Below are 22,103 nucleotides of genomic sequence, written 5' to 3'. Positions count from 1 at the left end.
TCTCTGTTGAAACAGTGCTGTCATCTTAGACTATTCTTGCATTTTCTAAGGTGACCATTCACTGTAGAGAGATCATTCTTACCCAAGGAGAAAAGAAACATTTGCTGAAAAGCATTTATGCATGCAGCACCCCGTGATACTGTGCATGGGAGTTTGTGCCACGGCTGATAGCTGCAGAGCCATGTTTACACTGTTGTACAGGTCACTCAGCTGGAGGTCAGATGTGCTGCCTCCACTGGTGACCTGCTGGACAGCAAGACCTGTCTAAAAGGATCCCACTGTAGCCTCCAGTGAAACCCTTGTGGTGCCAAGGCAGCCTGAGCTAAGGGAAGCGGTCAGTGTCTTGAAAGAAAAATAATAAACCTTCATCCATTGGTATGTGGGATATTTAACCACCACAGCATCACCTAAGTGGTCCCGGAGTGCATTCCCAGTCAGGCAGCGCATCTGCAGGATGCCACACAGCAACATGCAAGAGCAACCACATGGTGAGCAGCTCTGCAGCTGCATTGGCCTGGGCCAGCAGACATGGTAGCAAGCATGGCATCGTCAACATCCCCGTGCTGGACGTCACAGTGTTCAGGTCTAGGGACAGAGCCTGTTTGGCCTTTCCCAGGGACCCTTGTGCATGATTGTGTGCTCCGAGAAGGTCCTCCAGTTTTGACTTTGCAAATGGTTCATTATCGATAGCAGACAGCATTATTATCAGTTGTAGTCAATTTTATCCCAGGACAAGCTCTGTCTCTCTCAGCTCCCAGCATTGCAAGACCTGGCTTCAGGCCTCCTGGTTCCTTTCTGCTGTTCCCCTCCAGCAGCTCCTGCTCCTGCCACCACTGCCCAATGTCTCCCGGCAGCAAGGGGACGGGGTCTGAGCCCTGCCAGCCATCTGCTCTCACCGGGCGCTGTCTGTCACAGTGCTTGGCCAGGAGATAGCCCTGCACCACCCCGGCTTGTACCGGCCCTGGCTGCCAGCCTGGCCCCGCGCCTGGGGGGTGGCAGCAGGGCCTCACACGTCACAGGCACAAGGAGGAATAAGGAGCAAGCCATGGATGTGATGCTTGTGGCTAACTGCTCCTCTCCAAAGGATTTCTTTCCATCTTGAGCTTGGTGCCTGGCTTTACTCTGCAGCTGGGAGTTTGCAGATGCTGTCGTTCAACCTGAGCAAGCAGAGGTGGGTTCCTGAGCAAATCTGGGCTCCCCGCTATGTCCCCAGCCCTCCACAGGCTTTGCTCCGGGTCTACAGCCTGAAGGTACGGTGAGAACCCTGACCAGGGGCTAATACTGTTAATAGGTAATACTCAGATTGCTTCTCAGTTTTGCATGAAGAGTTAGTTATTCATACAGGAGATCCCAAATGTGGGCACAACTCCTGATCCAGGGAAGGATTAAAGGTGCTAAGAGACTTAACAAAGATCAGGAAATAGTCTTTCTTACTTCTGTTTTTCAGAGATTTTGTGCCATTTCCCATTGTCACGGGAATAGGTGATGAGGGATATTTCTTATATAATTTGTTTTTACAAAGTTTACACAAATCCAGGTTCTCACACGCTTCTGACCTCTGAGAAGCAGCTTTGATTTTGGGCTTCCTGTAAGTAAGGGCAGGATACTGTGTCACTGCACTCAGACTAATCTTTCACATTTTCTACGACAGCTATGCAAGATACGTATTTTAACCAGAACTTAAGTAGTAATTTTTGTACTAGATCCCTGGAAATGTTGGTTAGGCTGGGTACACATTGTTCTTTAAACTTCAGTCCCTCTTCTGACAACGTATTTCAAATTAGCTGACCTAAAAAGTACTAACAGACTTCCTCCATCAACTCTTTTTTTTTGAGGCAATATTTTATACATGTGGATGAAACTTATATATGCATCTAAAAACCTTGTCTAAGGGGAAGCATATCATGGAATTGAAGCCTTATTAAATAACCCTGTTACTTGGTACCCAAGTAAAATCCTTCAGAGCTCACCGCTTGCCTGCGCCTCACTCCCCTTCGTGTCAGCGCCAACAGGTTACTGCTGCAGGTGGACGTTGGGTACCTTGGATAATTGTGGAGCTGCTTGTTCTGCATTTCCTTGTGCCTCATATGGTGAGAAGCAGTGAGGCTCCCTGTGGCCATTAGCAAGGGAGACACTCCATGTTTTAGGAGTGTTATGGAGAAAAGTCTGAATAATGTTTTGTTCTTGATTTGCTGCTTAAATCCAAAGGTTTGTGTATTATTTCACTGTGTAGTGTTGCAAGGAAACCAGCAATAGTACATTCAAAGTGTGAAGCATAGTTTCCAGGATTTACAATTCTAATTCCCATGGGATTCATTCCCATTGGTCAGCGCTGGATGTATGCTGGTGACCCGAGTGACATTGTAGCATGAGGCTTTCTGCCCAGACACTCGCAGGCTTTTCTCACCTTCTAACAGGGGATTAAACAAAGCTACAGCGAGCACTGCTGCAAATTCAGAAGGTAAGGGCGGGGGGGGGGGGGAAGGTGCCAAGAAGGGAGAAAAATGTGGGCAAATAAGGCAGAGAGGGCTGGGACACACGAACACGTTCAGATCCTCAGCCAGTCGGGATTCCTTCAGTGTTGAAAGGCTAGAGTTTATCAGCACTACTTTATAATTCACGGTTTGATATTCTCTAAGTAAGAAGAGACCGTTCTAAGTTGTTTGACCAATTTTATGGAAGTTAGCAGGTTTTGAGTTAATCTGGGGTGAGGAGCTCTGGGGTCTAGAGCTGATTGTTTCAGCAGAGGTGTAGGGAGTGAAAGCACCAGAGGAACTGGTTTCTTGTGCTCAGCCTGGCCAGAGCTGGAGGAGAGGTCAGTTCTGCTGGCATCCCCATTCCGGAGCCTCACCCTTCATGTCGCTCTGTATTGACTGTCAGCAGTGCTAAAAAAAATATGTTATACAGCAGAGCAAAGGAGGCAGGACGCTGTTCCAGAGCTACCTCTTATCACAGTAAATGAGAGCTGAGCAGATAGTGCAGGTATCCTGGAAAATGTGGCACAATTCATTGGAGCAAAGCAGAGTAGTAGCCTCGTGAGCAGATAAACACAGTGCTGGCAAGGTTTGCTTCCCAAGTGCTTCAGCATGGTCTGCTGCGATGAAGAGGAGTGGAATTTTCCATCTGGTTAGTCAGACTGCATGTGCCACGCTCCCGGCTCCCCACCGTGGCTGCTTGTGGATGCCCGTTTAGCTGCAGGCTATGAACTGTGAGATTTCTCAGGGGCTTCTCCTAGGTCAGGAACAATCACGGGAAAAGTAGATCAGAGAGCTCACAGAGGAGGTGGCCTGATAAGCTGGGAACGTGCCTTCCCTTTGGCTCAGTTTCTGTAATGAGCTGTGAGACAGTTTGCGTTGCCTCTGTTGACAGGGTGCAGCCAGCACCTCTCCAGCTTCTCTGTGCAACGACTTGGGCCCTGTATGCCTGCCTGGCACCCATGGGTGTGTGAGGCCACTGCTTCACCCACCTGCTTTATGACCCATGATAGGGGATGAGGAGAAAACTCCCTGTCTGGGAACCTAGGAGGGTGCTGGGTTAGAGGCAGAAGGGATCCCGCAGGGTGGGATTGCCCTTACAGCCATGCTGCCCGTGGGCAGGGAACAGCCAGCTGGGAGCACCCTCCGCTCCTGCAGAGACCTTCTGAGTCACAGCCTGGCATTGTGTGTGCACCCTGCCTGCCTGTGCCAGGGGGACACCTGCACCAATCCGTGCAGTCCCGGGGGGTGAAGGGTGCCCTGCACTGAATGGGGCAAAACTATCACTGAGACGCCAGCGCTGGAGAACTGTTTGAAGGGAAGGCCATACTTTCCCCTGCAATACTTCAAAGTGATCAAAGATAACAGGAGGCAAAAAGCTTATGAAGCTCAGCCTATTCCCCTGTTAATGTGAAAGCTGGTTTATTGATTTAACACTGCATTAATGTACTTACACCTCTAAAAGAGTGGTCTGATGGAGATCCTGCTGACTGGGCAAGATCCAAAGATAGGCAGGTAGCTAAATATGACTTTGATATAAGATACTATTCTGTGCCTACAAAGGCAGGACATGCATCACTTGCAGTCCTTAGGAGGAGATTCTGTGTCTTTCTGATACAGCTTCCAGGAGATGCTCCACATTGGGAAGATGTGAAGATTCCTGATGGATGCGGGAACATTTGAGTTCTCCACTTGGGGGTCTTGGGGCAAGTCTCTACCCCAAGGTCAACAGGTGTTTTGTCAAAATTAGGAGCCTAAGAAACATAGCAGAAATGTGTCATAAAAAGAGTGAAATAAAGTCTCTCCAGAAGAGAACTAGAGCATGCTTTTCCTAGAGAGAACTTGAGAGAATGAAAGTCCATCAGGGGTGGCTGAAAGCAGCTGGTTTTAGGGGATTCTGCAATTCAGTGAAGGAAAGCCAAGGGTGTAGATTCCCTCTAGAGCTCTGCTTTCTGTAGTTTTGAGTCCTGTAGTTTTGAATTCTTCTCCTTCCAGAAAGCCAGTGAATAACTGGATAGACTCCCAATGGAAAACAAATTGCAAAATCAGACCCCAGAAGTCAACATAATACTTGGGTCTGTAGTCTGAGATCTCACCTGGGAGGAGAAGAGGAGGAACCACATGAATCTACACAGAGGGAAGCAATGACTTGAGGGGGTATCTAGAAGAAACTTGGAGGTGCTGCTGTCCCAGTGACTGCTGCAGGATCATCCCCCTCGACTAAGCTTTTCATATGCCAGATCTCATTTGCATTTTAGCCTCTAAGACTCTGTCTGCAGGTGCTGTATGCCTGAGTGTTTGCATATCCACATTGATTAAGCTACAGCTTCTTGGTGTGGCAATGTCAGTATTACCATTAACATTAGTAAGTTCAGTTCAGCTCCTCTACAGCAGCAGCTGACTGCTTCTTCCTAATTATCATGCATAATTTACAGGGTCAGGTAGACCCAGGCTTATATAATTTGCCTGGAATTGTGGTGAATTCATCACCACCAGAAGAGAGTAATGCAGGTTCAGAAATTTTTCTAAATAGTATATTCCACTTAAAAGATAATTAATTAACACAGGGCTATTCCTGTCCTGAAAAAGGAGGTCAGACTAGATGATCACAATTGGTCCCTTTTGTCCTTGTAATACATATACACATATACAGCATTGGGAGCTGTTGGAGAAGAGCACAATGCCAATGGTAATACCACGCAGAGAATGCCAAAGAAAATGGGCCAAGTGAAATTTGGACAAATATATCATCAGAGCAGCAGAAGTAAAGCGTTTCCATCCTGTTTTCCCAGCTCAGAGAAGGCAGACTTAGCCCACAGTAGTATCAGACCAAGCTACCTGAAACAACAGTAGGGCTTTTTGACTTTCTCTAGTTTGTACAGCTCGCTCATGTAGAATGCCCAAAACAAAGGCTGATGCTGTTGTTGGAAAGCCATGCAAGCCATTCCCCTGAAGTAATTAATTGCCAGTTTGGACATTTCAGGTTATTAATATGGAGCAGGGTGTACATGAAGGTGTAGTAGTGCAGTGTCTCATCTGCAGAAAAAAAAAGCATGCTCAGAACAAATAATAATTGTGTGTTCAGAGGACTGCTGCTGCCACCAAGAAATATTGTTTACTATTTATGCATTGCTTGGCTGCATAAAAATTGCAGTCAACCAGTCTGGTACGCCCTACACGCAGCTACGCAGCTTCCTCTCAACACAGATGCTCTTTCAGTTTTGGCCTTCCTGCTACTATGGCTGTCCTGTGGGATGCCACCACCCTGCACTGAAGATTAAATTTCCCCCTCCATGGCTTCTCAAGGACCTGCCAACATCAGTCAAGCCAGAGACTGTTCCAGAGTGATTGCTTCCAACCTAATCACCTGTGTTTCCTAAGAGTCCAACGCTTACTGTGATTCCTGGGATTCCTTTCTCCCTGAAGCTGGGATTCCTTTCTCCCCAACCATTCTTGGTTGCCCCATCCCCACCTGGCCGTGGTGGCAGGGAGGCTGGGGAGCTGGGGAAGAGCAGCAGGAAAGCGCTGCTGGGGAGGGAACGGAGCAGAGAAAGTGCAAAGTGAGAAAAACTCTGTAAAGGTGAATATCCCCAGAAAAGACCCTGGACTATGAAGAAACCACCTCAGATTTGATCCTCCCTATTTGAAAAGCATCACTTGGAAGAAAAGGAGTGAGATCAAACAAGGCAGGAGATGAAGGGATAAGAACAGATCGCATTATTTTCACTCTATTATTGGCTTTCAGCTAACCTGGCAAGAATTGCCTCTTGCTGAGCAGATACTGGTTTTCAGAAATAAGGGTGTGGAGAAATGGACAGGGAAGGCCCAGCCATCACATCTACCTTGGCTTCTCCCTCCTCCCAGGGCAGCTGTGGCAAGGCACATCCATCTTCTGCTGCTGAACACTACCCTTCTCCACAGCAGGAAATACTCTCATTGAATTAATTTGGATGTGAGAGTTTCAATAAGAAAGAATGTCTTTGTCAGGGCAATCCCTGGGAGTGATGCTGTCCCTCATTCTGGCAGGATGTGTTTCATAGTGCTTCAAATGGTGTATGAAGATGGGCCCTGAGAAATGCTTCTAGCTGCTGTGAATTCATTTGTGAGGTTGCCATACACATCTGACTCTGGAGCAGCCAGAGCAATTGGGCACATCTGGAATTCAGATGTCAAAACTTAGCAGTAAGTGACTCTGAGAGAACTGCCAAATGCAAAAAGAAATGTCTCATAGTACGCATAAAGAGTTGGTTAATAGCTAAAATGCCTGTGGAGCATAGAAGAGAGAGCTCTGGCACTTTGGTTTTTATGGCTTATCTATGACAGAAGCAGAAAGTGATTTTTCTGGCCATCCTAACAAAAGAACAAAAACTCTGCGCTAATATACAACCAGGCAGCTGATGGCTGTCAGCATCCGTGCTGAAACTCTGCTGCACACACAAACTGCAACAGTGAACAGGGAGAGAGCTGCAAAACCAGGGAGCTGAGAACTGAAGAAGCTCTTTGTGCTTACACAGCCAAGCCCAGACTGTGGGAGGCAGAGCGGTGGTGGGAAGGAAGGATAGAGACAGTCTGCTCATGGAAGAAAAGAAATGAAGAAACAGTGCCACATGGGCATTAGAACTGTCTCCGTGCTGCACAAACCGTGGAAGAAAGCTACATTCTGAAGTCATGGGTAAAATGTAAAATAGGATAGACTTAAATGTACAAATACAACAAAGCAAGCCAAAAAAAGGTCTTTAGAATCATAGAATCACAGACTGGTTTGCGTGGGAAGGGACCTTAAAGCCCACCCAGTGCCACCCCCTGCCCTGGGCAGGGACACCTCCCACTAGACCAGCTTGCTCCAAGCCCCCTCCAACCTGGCCTTGAACCCCTCCAGGGATGGGGCAGCCACAGCTTCTCTGGGCAACCTGGGCCAGGCTCTCACCACCCTCACAGCAAAGAAGTTCTTCCCCACATCTCAGCTCAATCTCCCCTCTGTCAGTGTCAAACCCTTCCCCCTGCTCCTATGGCTCCCCTCCCTGATCCAGAGTCCCTCCCCAGCTTTCCTGGAGCCCCTTGAGGGACTGGAAGGGGCTTGAAGGTCTCCCCGGAGCCTTCTCTTCTCCAGGCTGAACCCCCCCAACTCTCTCAGCCTGTCCTCACAGCAGAGGGCTCCAGCCCTCCCAGCATCTCCATGGCCTCCTCTGGCCCCGCTCCAACAGCTCCATGTCCTTCTGCTGTTGGTGGCCCCAGAGCTGGAGGCAGCACTGGGGGGTGTCTCCCCAGAGCGGAGCAGAGGGGCAGAATCCCCCCCCTCGCCCTGCTGGCCATGCTGCTGGGGATGCAGCCCAGGGTGCGGGGGGTTTCTGGGCTCCAGCGCACGTTGCTGGGGTGTGTGGAGCTCCTCACCCACCATCACCCCCAACTCCTTCTCCTCAGGGCTGCTCTCCAGCCATTCTCCACCCAGCCTGGGCTTGTGCTGGGCATTGCCCTGACCCAGGTGCAGGACCCTGTGCTTGGCCTGGTTGAACTCCATGAGGTTCACACTGGCCCACCTCTCCAGCCTGTCCAGGTCCCTCTGGATGGCTTCCCTTCCCTCCAGCATGTCGACCGCACCACACAAGTTCTTTCTTTAGAAGGAACTTGTTTATGGCAAGAAACCTAAATCAAGCGTCTTTAAATACCTCAGGCAGCACAACTGCTAGGCAGTTTGTAGTGCCAGTAGAAAAGCATGGGACTGGAAGGAAGAGTCAGAGGTGGATTAGGGCAGGGAAGAAAAGCTAAATGACTGCTCACACCTATTGTCATGCTGTGGGAATCCAGATGCATTTCCAGCAGGGAACCTTTTCGGAAGGGAGCAGGGGATTCATTCTCCAGTGGAATTGTCAGTAAAGTTTTTAAACAGTTTGACAAAAATGGTGTTTTTAAGACTTCAGACATCACCAGAGCAACCACATAAGGCATCTGCAGTTCACACTGCCTGGGTCTGTATAGTAATATACAGAGATTTCTTAAAAAATGGTACAAAACAAATCACACAAACTCCTAAAGCAGAACTCCTCCTCGAATTGTGCAGCACAAGTTCCCTGTGCACCTGGGAGAAGCAGGGAGCATGAGCTGGGATTCAAAATAGCTGAAATGTCTTAATCACATACACTCTCAGCAGAACCAAGGAGAAAATGAGGGCACTTTTGAATGACAGAAACTTCAGGAGCTCACAAAAGTTTGTCTCACTCATCAGTTGAAACTACTCAGTTAAAAATTTGGAGTAATAATTTTTGTCATCAGATATACTACACCAGAGGCTGTGCCACCATTCAGCGAGACCTGGACAGGCTGGAGAGTTGGGCGGAGAGGAACCTCATGAAGTTCAACAAGGGCAAGTGCAGGGTCCTGCACCTCGGGAGGATTAACCCCATGGACCGCTAGAGGTTGGGGGTGACCTGCTGGAGAGCAGCTCTGCAAAGAGAGGCCCGGGAGTCCTAATGGACAAGTTGCCCATGAGCCAGCAATGTGCCCTTGTGGCCAAGAAGGCCAATGGTCTCCTGGGGGACATTAAAAAGAGCGTGGCCAGCAGGTGGAGGGAGGTCATCCTCCCCCTCTGCTCTGCCCTGCCCTGCCCTGCCCTGCCCTGGTGAGGCCACATCTGGAGCACTGGGTCCAGTTCTGGGCTCCCCAGTTCAAGAAGGACTGGGAGCTGCTGGAGAGAGTCCAGTGGAGGCTACGAAGATGCTCAGGGGCTGGAGCATCTCTCTGCTGAGGAAAGGCTGAGGAACCTGGGGCTGTTTAGTCTGGAGAAGAGAAGACTGAGAGGAGATCTCAAAGGGGGGTGGCAAGAGGATGGGGCCAGACTCTTCTCAGTGGTGCCCAGTGACAGGGCAACAAGCACAAGCTGGAACATGGGAAATTCCATCTGAACATGGGGACAAACTTCTTTTCTGTGAGGGTGGCAGAGCCCTGGAATGGGCTGCCCAGAGAGGTGGTGGAGTCTCCTTCTCTGGAGACATTCAAACCCACCTGGACACGTTCCTGTGGGACCTGCTCTGGGTGACCCTGCTCTGGCAGGGGGTTGGACTGGATGATCTCCAGAGGTCCCTTCCAGCCCTTATCATTCTGTCATTCTTTGATGTACCATTTTTTAACTATCACTTCCATTGTCCCATTGGAAATTCTAATCAAAATGTGCTGGCAAGTGCTGTAAGTGACAACTACATCACATGCTCTTTCTCTTTTAGCCCTCCTGGGCCTGTTCTCCTTGGCCTTTGCTCTCCCTTCAGGCTGTATCAAGGATGATGCACCGTAGCAGCCTGGATACAAGGGGACACTGCAGAGCTTCGTTAGAGCTGCAGTCTATGCAACAAGGTAAAAAAATTATCATGAGAGGCACTCAAAGAAATATTACAGCTCAGGTGGAAGTTGATTTACATCAGTCTGATCAAAACCAAAACATTTATTTGTTTCTGAATTTTCTTGAACTTTGTGCGTTGCAAGAGCTGAAATTTTGACTTTTTGTTCCAAAATAGGGCAAAAATAAGTGTTGAAATGTTGGCATTTCCCATAGCAATTAAATTCTGTTATTTGAGCAGCTCTGTGAAACACAAAGGAGATTCATTTGCAGAAACTCTGCTAACTTGGAATGAAGGTCACAGCTGCATAAGAGTGTGCTGGTCCCTGGGCCAAGTGAGCAGTGCAGGACACAAAATTAATCCCAACCCCCAAATTAAAGTTACTGTAACAAGGAGAACAAGACCACAGAATTGCAAAATCCAGGGAAGGAAGGGTTGTAGGATTGCGTAATATACAAGAAAATCACATCTTTCCCCAGGACAGTTAGCAGCTGGGAATATCCCAGTGGCTTTCTACAGCCCAGCAGAAACCATCCATGTTCCTAAGACACATCTAGGTAAGGATGGGTCATGTACATCCTCCCAGTCATCCGCATGTTCAGGTGACAGGGCTGTGTGGCACTTACACCTGCAATTCCTTACAGCATGCTCCTTAAGGGGTGTTTTTGTCAGCAGTTCAGATAAATTGAGCCCTTTCAAAAGGCTAATGCAGTAAGTGCTTATTGGAAGACAGTGGAACCATGGGTTGGTGGACACAGCCATCTGCTTGGGGATTTCTGACCCAACCCTGCAGCCTCAGTGCCTTATCCAGGTTGTGTATAGCAAACTGAAATGGCCGTAACTGCATGCTGACAGAGATTCACCTGGGGGGTTTTTCCTTATCATTACATCATGGATCAACACTTAGCCCATCTTTAGGTGTTTTGCTTTTTAAACATCCAATAGATAATCAATGTCTTTCTTAAAAAACAAAGATATGATAAAGAAGTAGTTGTTCTGCTGGACCTGCAAACCTCTCTTTTAGACACACAAACCCTCTGTAAAAATCTGTCTCAAGAGTCCTTTGCCCAGAACTTTACTAGTTTAGGGCTGAGGTCTAAGTTGTGCTGAGATACAGACTGAGGGCATGTTTAAAGAGGGAGTGGGTGCAAAACAAACTGTCCTGTCTCTATGTAAGATTTTTAATCTGCTTGTGAGATTAGCATAAATCATTTTGAAAGATTGCTTTGTGGAGAAAATCACCAGGGAGCTGATTTGGGAAAACTATTTCAGGCTGTTTCACAACAAGCCCTTCCTTTATCTTCAAATGGCTGTGCAAGGATGGCATCAGAAGACCCTTTATAAGGTGACTAAGTGACGAGGTGCAGTTGTCATGTCTTTTCTCACCCAGTCACAAGGGTGACATTGTGAGTTTCTTTTTTACCCATTGTTGATAACTTAAAGTATCACGTGGCCTCTGTGCGATGTGGATGATCAAGTGTGCACTTGTGGAAAGAGGAGAGACTTGGGGGGTAGCTCACCATGGAGTTTGTTCCCCAAGTGTTGCTCCACCCTAGAAACACTTTGCCTGAGCATCAGGCACCTCCATCCCAAGGGAGCTGAGCTCTTCACCTCCTCCATAGCTTCAGACTGCTGCTCTGAAGGTGTCTGGAAATGGCCACATGTGCAAGTCAAAATGAAACATGGAAAAAGTTGCTGAAGGAGAAGGTTTAAGGCGTTTGTCACGGTGAGTTTATGGCTGAAAAAGGCCTAGAGGTATTAACCTGGGGATTAAAAGACTGGGTAGGACTTAGCACAGATTCTTGGAGTCAAGCTGAACTTCAGGGATAGGAAGTCGAAAAGGACAAATATTCACTGTTAGCCAACCATTTCTCCCCGAGGTAGATACAGGGATTCATGCAGAGCGTTTGAGGGATGACCAAGTGCGTGGCAGCTCTGCCCCTCTCTGGGTAGTGCCAGAAATGCACTGAGTGCAGAGTGCTCGTTGCTGCAGGTCTCCAAGCCTCCAGCAGACAGCCGCCGTGAAGTCGGGCACCCTTCTGTAAGAGAAGCTGCTGGCTAAGCCACTGAGAAAAGCAGGGGCACGAGGAATAAGAGATGTCCTTTCTCTGGACAGCCCCACTCGTGGCTGATGCTGTGGACCCAGCAGAAGGAGCAGAGGAGACCAGCCAGGTACCAGGCTGTGCTGCTGCCATCTGCCTCCTTTCCCCCTGTGGCTGGAGTGGCTCTCAGCCACATTTCTGCAGGAGTGTTTTGGGTGCATGGTGCAAGCAGAGTGCTGGAGTCTATTCCTCATAACCAAAGACATTCATTTTGGAATAAAATTATCTTTTTGTGTAGCCATTCCAATATGTGCTTTGCTGGAAAGGTGACTGAAACTTTGCAGAGTGCAGGGCTTGGGTTTGCAGCCCCAGCTGGCACTTGCACGACCTGAGACCTTGTACAGCCTTCAATGGGAAGATTAGTGCCATTTCCCCCATTTACATGTGAGCAACCAAGTCATGTGAAGACCAAGGAATTTGTTGGATGCAGACAGTGTGTCCTTGTCTCCCGATGCAGCAATGGCCCGTGTCTGTGCCGACTTGGCAGATGAAGCAAGTTAAAACAAGGGAGAATGACAGAGATAGTCAAGACCCCAGGCTGCAAATAGCCCGTCTGGCAAAGCCCCATCTGATGACTGTCCTAATTTACTGTTGGACTTGATGATCTTAAAGGTCTTCCAATCTAAATCATAGAATGATAGAATGATGGAATCATAGAATCATAGAATAGTTTGGGTTGGAAGGGACCTTTAAAGGCCATCTAGTCCCCTGAAATGAGCAGGGACATCTTCAACTAGACCAGGTTGCTCAGAGCCCCGACCAACCTGGCCTGGAATGTTTCCAGGGATGGGACATAAACCACCTCTCTGGGCAACCTGGGCCAGTGTCTCACCACCTTCAGTGTAAAAAATTTCTTCGTAAGATCTAGTCTAAATCTATTCTCCTTTAGTCTAAAACCATTACCCTTTGTCCTATTGCAACAGGCCCTGCTAAAAAGTTTGTCCCCATCTTTCCTGTAGCCCCCTTTAGGGACTGGAAGGGGCTCGAAGGTCTCCCCGGAGCCTTCTCTTCTCCAGGCTGAACAACCTCAACTCTCTCAGCCTTTCTCATAGGAGAGGTGTTTCTATGATTCTATGATTAATGTCTGCAAAACGCCAGTTGGTGTTGGGAATTCCTCTCTGTGACCTGGGCTGAAGAGGTCTCGCTCTCCTCTTCCTGCAGAGTCTGACTGGGACACAGGGCTCGGGGGGATTTCAGTTCCAGGACTCTGTCAAATGAGCCTGACAGAGTCGAGCTTTGACCTGCTCCTTGCTGGATGAGCTCAGACTCTGTGGCAAGTTCTAGCTGCAGACACAGCGTGTGGCTGTTGGTGTACTGAAGCTGGAGCACACAGCAAAGCCCCCTACACTGGTGCCACCTGAATTCATGAGAAGGCTACTGTCAGGAAGCAACCGATATGTCCCCTGTGAGTCATGTGTCTGGTAGGAATAGAAACACAGGTGCTGTGGTAACCTTGGTGCTGGGGCATGTTTTTTGGACATAATTTTTCACTCTGCCCTATTCAGAGCCCAGGACTGGCCGTGTGGTGCTCACACCTGCAACCTGGCTGGTGTTTTTAGCATACTGCATTAATGGAAATTTTGAAATGTGGGACTTCTACCAAAGAAACTGCAGCAGGAATCAGTATTTAAGAGATCAGTGAGTAAAGATGGTGGAAGTTTTGCCCGGTTCCTTGAAAGCAGAGTCTGGCTCCCTGACAGACTGTGTTGCTCGTGTATTTCCTTTGCACATGCAGTGAATTGATTCCTCCTTGTGACTTACCCAGTACAGCGATGGGAAATCACAGCGATTTGGCTGAGGCACAGACACATGTCCACCCCCTCAAGCAAACCCCAGAGCTGTGTCTGAATCTCTGAGGTCCTGCTTATACAGCCTGGGCTGGTGAAGGACCTGCTGGTTCAGGGCATCCAGCTGTTGATGCTGGATGGATTCCGGCATGCGGCCACCCTTGTGGAAGGACCAGACTGAGGGGCAGGGTGGGATCTGGTTCTCATTTAACAGCTCGCCCAGCGCTCTGTTACTGCTCATTCTCTTTTCAGCTTGTGTGAGGAAGCAGAACAAAGTGCAAAACCACAGCAGTGTTAAATCCAGTATAGACCATATGCAACATCATGGTGACAGGTGCTTTCTGTCCTCTGCTCTCCTGCAATCGTCAAAGATTTTTTCAGTCTCCTCCTACATGCCACTCCCCCACCCCCTGCCGCTATGTATCCTGAGCATATTACAGTCTTCCTTTCCCCTCTCAGGAGGTACTGCTCAGAGCTCTCCACTAACGCTGTACCTTTCTAAGAAGAAAATCCTGCATCCTGCCTTTGAGCTTAAAGAATTAAAGAACGAAACAACTCAGAATAATCCCCCAAGACAAAAAAGACCTGCTGCCCTTCCCGCTTGACAACTAGCACTTGTTCCAGGTGAGTGGTTTTGTTACAAAATCTGAATGCATGAATAAGAGCGTCCAGGGACTGAAGCAGGACAGGAGGATGGCAGGAGATTTCCTTGGGCATACGCATGAGAGAGCAGCAGGAGTAGCTTTCACCCTGCTCTAGGACAGGGGACTGCCTAGAGGGGAGTGCTTTGAAAGTGGGACTGTATGTTCTGGGCTGGGGTGAGATGCCTGGAGAGCAGCTAGAGAGAAACAACCTTACCACAGGACCTTACCATAAGTAGGGAGCGGTGGGGAGAGTGGTACTTGTCCTCCCAGTATTGGACTTAGGCCACAAACCAGCTGATCAGCTGGTGATCACTGGTGGGCTGAAATTCCTGCCCGTTGCAGATTGCCCTCCCCTTAGCTGCTGCTTTCTCCCAGAGATGGGTCAGTGGCTGGACCCTGGGCAGATCTGTTCTCCTCCTGGGTGGAGTTATGGTAGGAGTTGGCTGGGAGGGAGCTGGCTACCAGGTAACAAATGGAAAATGGAGATGCCCTAGCACTTGACTGAGCCGAAAGCCCCGCCAGGGGCTGCTACAGCAACACAAAGATGGCTGAGTTCACCCCAGCTGGGCTTGTGAATGGAAATTTTCAGCATAGGCACTTTGACTGCATTGCTTTCAGCTTGTACTGCCCTTCCCAAGGGCGGGCAATGGGCCAGGCTGCATGAGGGGTGAGGATGCCCCCAGCCAGGAGGTCTGTGAGCCCTCTCTATCCTGGTCCTCAAGACTGAAAAAACCCAGCTAAAACAGCGCAGCGGCTGGATTCAATGCTGCTGACCACAGGCACTGAGCTACTGATGGGCGAAAGTGAGGTGGGGAGTGAGACATCCACTCCTCCTTTGCCATCGTTGCAAATATGGTCCCTGCAAAGCACATTTTACGCAGCTGCTGGTGGAGCGACTGTAGCTTCCTACTCTGGAGTGCCAATGATCTGCCCAAAAGCAAGCAGGACTTGATAGCTGCTGGCTGCAGTTGTCAGGCCACTGAGCAGAGTCCTGAGGGTTTGCCTTCACTTCAACAGCCTGGCACAGCTCTTCCTTGTAGGCACTGAGCCTTCCATGAGGGAGCTCCATGCAAGCACCAGCTATTTAACTTCTGCTCTCTCACTAGGTGACCCAGCAGCAGAAGCTGGGTCAGAACCAGCCTAGTACAGCTTTCTCAGTGACCCCTTGCCTTGCCCCTCTATGTCTGCCTAGCTTGTGCAAAGCTCTTCCCAACCCCTCTCTCTGCAGAGATTCCTCCCTCTTCTCCCCCTTGGGGTCCTTCCCTGCTGCTACCTGTGGAGACTTCCTCCTTGAAAATCTTGTTCATTTTTATTTGGAATATAATAGCACAGTTTCCTTGGAGACAAGAGGAACAGGAGGCTCAAAAATGCTGATTATTTCACAGTCTCTGGCTGTCTTTCAGCAACAACAGAAAAAAAGAGTTGTGTTAGCAGAGGGAAGAGGGAGCCTGGGGTAGCCATTGTCGGGGGGGACACCTGACTCCGACATGCTTTTCCAGTGTCATCCCTTTAGCAGCAAGGCTCGCCCGAGTGCCATGCTTGGTGCCCATGGCAGTGGTGTGACAGTACACACTGTACTAACACCGCTGCTCTGGGCTTGTATTGCCCTTCTTCCCCCAGTCCCTGGGGGCTGGTAAACCTGGGAGAGACTTTGCGGTGGGCATTTCTAATTTGGCTGACTTCTGTCAGTCCCAGGAGTAAAACTGACTAATTAGATTAACGCCTTGTGTGTTCTTCTATGCAGACATTAGCAATAGTGGGACAATGATGTAAAGCACCAGCATTTCAATCATTGTCTCCCATCCATTTCTTCTGAGGAGTGACAACTGGGTTTGTCCCAGAAAAGAGCCTGAACCCCCCGGAGACTGGAGGTCTCCTCTGCTGTGTTGGCCACACAGTTTTTTGCCTTCCTTGCTGTTGGCTGTGTGATAATGGGCTGACATCTCTTGGACATGCTAACAATCAGAAAGCCATTCCAGTGTGCTATAGGCAGGCAGAAGGAGCAGGGCATGATGCTCTGCCTCATGAGAGAACATCAAGTGCAGGGCAAGAAGGCAGAAAAGTCTTCACTTGAACTTTGCATTTACTTTCTCCAACCCACTCACCATGGCAAGAGTGCCCTGTAAGGCCATATCCTGCCAGTGGTTAGGACCTTCCTTGTCCCAGAGGAGTATCTAACAGTGGATCATCTTGACCGATAGCTGCCCCTCAGCTGAGATCTGTCCAATAGCCACAAATGGCAATTGGCCATTTCCATGAAGGGATATTTTCACGTTTATCTTTCAGTGTGGTGCAAGAGTACTGTGCAGGGGTTAGCGGGTTAGAGAAGCATGGGGAACCAGACCATGGCCCTGTACTAATTGTACACGTAAAACAGCTGCAGGACACTGCCAGGGATGGGGTGCATCAGTGCTGTCTGAAAGGTCCTGTAAAGCCTCATCTCACAGCACATCAGCAGAAGATGGGGGGATCACAGCATGGCTGAGGTTGGCAGGGACCTCTGGAAGTCATCTAGTCCACTCCCCCTCTGCTCAGAGTCAACCATAGCTGGTTGCTCAGGACCATGTCCAGTCAGCTTTTGAATATCTCCAAGGACGGAAACCTCACAACCTCTCTGGGCAGCCTGTTCCAGTGTTCAGTCTGCCTTACAGTTAAAAAAGCCTTTCCTTATGCTTAAGAAGAATTTCCTGGTACTTCAGTTTGTCTTCACCACCTCTCATCTGGTCACTGGGCAATACTGAGAAGGGTCTGGCTCTGTCTTCTTCACACCCTCCCTTCAGGTACACATTGATAAGATCCTGCCAAGCTTTCTCTTTTCCAGGCTGAACAGTCCCAGCTCTCTCAGCCTTTCCTCATGGGACATGCTCCAGTCCCTTCATCATCTTCACGGCCCTTCCTAGGACTCTCCAGTGTGTCCATATCTCTCTTGTACTGAGGAGCCCAGCACTGGACACAGCACTCCAGGTGTGGCCTCTCCCATGCTGAGCAGAGGGGAAGGATCACCTCCATAGACCTGCTGGCACAAACACAGCAGAGTTTCTGGGCTCTGGTGCTGGTCCTACCTGGGACCTCCAGAGAGCTCTGGGGTGCCAGGGGTGGTGTAATGGATGGAGGCCCTAAGAAAAGACTGCACTGTTGTTAGTGATTTGCAAGCATTTAGTTTCATCTGGACCATATAATGTAGTCAAATGCATTTCCTCCTCACCCAGCACAGTTTGACCCTGACAGTTGCCTGGACAAAATCAGACCAAAGAGCTTCTGAGTTTCCCCTCGTGCTCAGAAAGCTCGCAGCCCGGTGACCTCAGAGGCTGCTGCCCGTGACTGGAGTGAGGGCAGAGCTGTGTCCAGCCACAGAGTAGATGCAGTCCCCATGTGCTTAAATGTAGTTTCTGTTCCTCTTGTGAAGGAGCGCTAAGGCACGTGAAGCTCTGTCTGGACAGTGAGTTCCCCCCACTGGTTACAAACATAACAGTGAAACGGGTTCTCTGGGGGCAGCACAAACTCTGTTCCTGGCAGAAACTCAGCTCGTCACTGCTACGCGGAACGGACCTTCTCTGCCCTGACCTCCTCCACATGGAACCGGGCCCTCTCTTAGCTGTGTAGCTCTGCAGATGCTGATGCAGCCCATCTCCTCCAGCTCTCCCCGAAGCCCTGCCCCCAGACACAGCCCTATGGACACACAGCGTGGGCACTGCCCCAATCCCAACACCACTCACGTGGGGCTCTGCAGAGCTACCCCAGACACCGGGAAACAGGTAGGCAGAGAGTCTACGTGCCTGCCCAGCGCACAGACCAGCTTCATGGCCCGTGTGTTCCTGCAGAAAGACTCCCCTTCGCCCCTGCTGACAGGCTGAGCGCTGCTCAGCAGGAGCCTGCCTGGGGGCTCCCAGGGATGCCAACCGCCTCAACACACAACTGCAAAATCTTTCACCGCATGAAAAAACCTTCAGAAATACAGCCTGTTTCTTGATGGTGCTGTTTGAATAACTGAGTGCGGGAACATTTCAGTGATGGCAGCTTTATAAAAGTCAAACATAAGCTGATTTTTTTTCTGAAGCTCGGCCTCTACAGAAAACAAATAAGAATAAATTGAAGGCTTTCACAGTTGCTTTCTCAGAATCTGAGTTAAATGCAAAATTCCTTCAGCAAACAACTTAAAATTTGCCCCAACAATTTCACTTTTTTCTGTTGTTGTGACATAGCAGATGTGCATGTAGATTTGTGAGTACTAAAAGAAAACATACAATTTTGAGCATTTAATGCTTTTGAGCATTTAATGTTTCAACATAAAAGCCGTACTGTTCCCCACAAGCATAATTTCTGCCTGGGCACTTTATTGCAAGACAAAGTGTGAAACGTCAGCCCTGTACGCTCAGGGGCCAACTCCAAATACCTGGCCTCCAGGAAAGCCTTGTCAGGGAGCAGCGTGGGTGACTGGGAGCCAAGCACAAGGAGGTGGCCGGTAGGGCAGGGTCTGGCCAGCAAGAATGTAGCCACGTGGTGCCAGAGCAAGTCAAGCAGGGCAGGCCTGGGGATGCCACTCATCCTCTCCCAGGAAGAGTATGGTCTATATTTGTAGGTCATCATAACACCATTTTCACTGGAACAGGTTGCCCAGAGAAGTTGTGGATGCCCCATCCCTGGCAGTGTTTAAGGCCAGGCTGGATGGGGCTTTGAGCAACCTGGTCTGGTGGGAGGTGTCCCTGCCCAGGGCAGGGGGGTTGGAACTTGATGATCTTTAAGGTCCCTTCCAACTCCAACCATTCTATGATTCTATGATTCTGTCTCCTAATTTCTTACATAATAATTCCTATCACTGTCTTTCTATCAGCCTGTGCTTTCATGGGATATTGCCAATATCTTTTTGAGTCGCTAGAGTGTACAATTAAGAGTTATTCTTCCTGTGTTTACTGCTTTTCACTTGCTCACACAGCAGTTCATCTTCCAGGTCACTTGGGAGCAGACGAATAGCTCAGCACTTGGTGCCATTTCTTATTGGACCCCACAACTGAAATCTCTCTGTTGGCAAAAATAGCTATGAAATTCTACCCATTTTGGTTTTGCCTGGCACCACAAGTGATCATAAGGGGATCTTCCCTTTCATCCCATGATATATCCATTGCTTTAAAAACCTTTCATACAGGATCCTTGAGAAAAGTTTTTTTAAAAATCTGGTTGATCTGACACTGATGTTATATCCTTATTGATGTGGGTTTTTTCTTCAATTAGATGCATTTGAAGATTGCCTTTTACTTTTACTGCTCTCCCTAGTTCTCTGTTTTAACAAGCTGGCCTTTTCTCTGGGGGAGGGGCATGGATAAGGATGTGGGGGGCTGTATGCCTTTAAAGAATCTGTAGTCAAAGCATACATTCAAGGTAATGTATGAAGTTTTTCTGCTGCGTGCAATATTTTACTCTCAGTTTCTAAGTCTGGAGCTGCTCGGTTCCGGCTGTTTCAGGGGATGAGACTCTCCTCACATGCCACCAGGCTGCAGCAGAGCGATGGAGCAGAGCAGAGAGCTCAGTCCATTGCCGGGGCTGTTTCCGCGCTGTCCTTACCACCCCAGATGGACGGGCAGGCTCGGGTCTGTGCCCAGCATCCCCCACTCTGCAAATGTTGGAAAACACTCCGTAGGTTGTAGCATCAGGGCATATTTGCATCCCCTTGTCACAGGTCTGAGAAAAGTTACGATACACTTTGGAAAATTAAAGGAGTTTCATGTCCTGACATTGCTTATGTCCTTTTAATGATAAAGGCATATTTAAGGATAGGGGTGCACATGGAGGCCAAAAGTATGTGATTTGTGACAAGTGGATGCAAATCCTTAGCCGTCCTCCAAAACCACCTCCTGGTGAGTGTGCAATGGGCAGCTCCGTGATTCTGTGATTCCTCATTCCCTTCAGCCTCCCCTTCTGTCTTTAAACCATGCTCATGGAAAAGTGCTCCACACTAGATGGTTTCAGCTCTTCTGATGTTGGCTGCTTTAGCAGAGACAAGGTATAAAGAGGAGGGGTGTTCTTCAACATACAGTACCAGTTGGAACAGATGCATCTCAGTTGATTCAGAGATTTCCTGTTTTCTAGCTCTTTATAGGTCCTTAAGCACTATTGTCCTCCTCCCCCCATGCCAGAAATCCTCTCCCTGGGTAGATGGGAAGATAACCACAAAAAAATCTGCAAAGAGCAGAACAAAAAATATAGGGCAAAAGTCCTCCTTCCCCATTTTTTACTTTCACCATCTTCTGGCTGAAAATTTCTAGCCAAAATTCCACTGTTTATGTGAAACCTCATCACCAGGAACTAGGCATTAATTTTGCAACACTGAACTTTCTTGCAAAATATCCTGTGCTTCCTGGTTCTAGCCTTGAAGTTACCTCAAAAAATGCCCTCTCAAATGTCTCAGTGCCTCTGGCAGAGTGAAGCCTGGAGAAGCAGCCATGAATAGGAGAACCTTCACCAAGAGAGCAAAGCCACCTTCTTCCTCACAAGAAGGAAATTCCAAGCCATTGACAGATTGTTAATCTGCGAGAGTATTTTGATGATTTACTGCAGCGGTCTGAGAACTTCCAGCTGATGCAATAGAGAACATTTACACAATTTCAGGCCAGCGATGCAGAGGGAATGTACTGTGGAGGGGCCGCTGTATTGCAAAATATGTAGATGGAGAAAGGGAGCAAGTCAGCAAGAGGGTGGGGAAATCACAGGAGCAAGTTCTGCTGGTGAGTTCCTTCTGTGTGATAAGTTTTGCTCTGAAAAGGCTGCTGAGCACATGGTGGAACATGGGATCACATGACTAATCCTGAACTTTCCCATATCAAAATAGAAATTTCATTTTGTTTGCATAAAAATACGCTTCCCGGTGACGTGGATGGGGAGATATCTGGAGAAAAGAGCAGGTGAGTCCCTTTATATGTGTGGGTTCTGTATGGGAATTTGTGCTGTTGCTGTGGTAAACTCTAAGAAAAGCAGGGTTTGGAGGAGAAGTGAGTCTGTGTTTCTTTACTCCTGGTTCAGTGCAGGTCTCCTCAGGTCACCGTGGTGAATGGGAAGCCTGGTTTGTGTATAGCAAGCCCATGATGGGTGATTTCAGAGCTGTCAGTGTGACTGGTTTCAATTCACTAAAGAGAGGTGAGCAAAACTTTGACATGCAAAGTCAAAGTAAGGTAGCATTTCACCTTACCAATGCAGGCTGTGGTGTTTGATAAAGAGTGAGTGGTTTGGAGTAAGAGTTTTGGGGGTTTTAAACTTTCTTTGGTAGTTCTGCTTTTAGAAGCGATTGCCTTACGTGCTATAGGAAGTTGCACTGCATCCCTGCTGACTGGGACACAGCCAATGTTATTCCAATCTACAAAAAGGGCATGAGGGAAGACCCAGGGAACTACAGACCTGTAAGTCTAACCTCAGTTCCTGGGAAAATTATGGAGAAGATTATATTGAGTACTATTGAAAGGCATTTAAAGAGTAATGCAATCACCAGGCACAATCAACACGGGTTCACAAAGGGAAAGCCCTGTAACTGATTTGATATCCTTCTATGATAACATCACCCAACCAGTACATGAAGGGAAGGTGGTGGATGTAGTTTTTCTGGATTTTAGTAAGGGTTTTGATACTGTTCCTCACAGCATCCTTCCGGACAAGTTGTCCAGCTGTGGGATAAGTGAGTTCACAGTGTGCTGGGTGAAGAACTGGCGAGATGGCAGAGCTCTAAGGGCTGTAGTGAACGGGGCTACATTTGGCTGGTGACTGGTCACCAGCAGTGTTCCTC

The 22,103-nt window shown here is 48.6% G+C and overlaps 1 protein-coding gene across 5 annotated transcripts in view; it reads left to right on the top strand.

The window, feature by feature from the left end:
* Positions 1-1,015: 1,015 nt before the first annotated feature.
* Positions 1,016-22,103, top strand: part of LOC141475472 (excitatory amino acid transporter 4-like) — a 39,994-nt gene continuing 18,906 nt past the window's right edge. For 2 of the 5 annotated variants that reach the window (XM_074163847.1, XM_074163851.1), the window contains exons 1-2: positions 1,016-1,250; positions 14,151-14,315. The gene's annotated coding sequence lies outside the window, so the exon portion shown is untranslated. The remainder of the gene's footprint in view (positions 1,251-14,150; positions 14,316-22,103) is intronic. The other 3 variants (XM_074163850.1, XM_074163848.1, XM_074163852.1) reach the window with 3 other exon arrangements.

The sequence above is a fragment of the Numenius arquata genome, chromosome 25, assembly GCF_964106895.1.
Source record: "Numenius arquata chromosome 25, bNumArq3.hap1.1, whole genome shotgun sequence".
Classification (NCBI taxonomy): Eukaryota; Metazoa; Chordata; class Aves; order Charadriiformes; family Scolopacidae; genus Numenius; species Numenius arquata.
The sequence above is the reverse complement of the archived record's forward strand: the minus strand, read 5'-3'. Positions and strand labels throughout refer to the sequence as shown.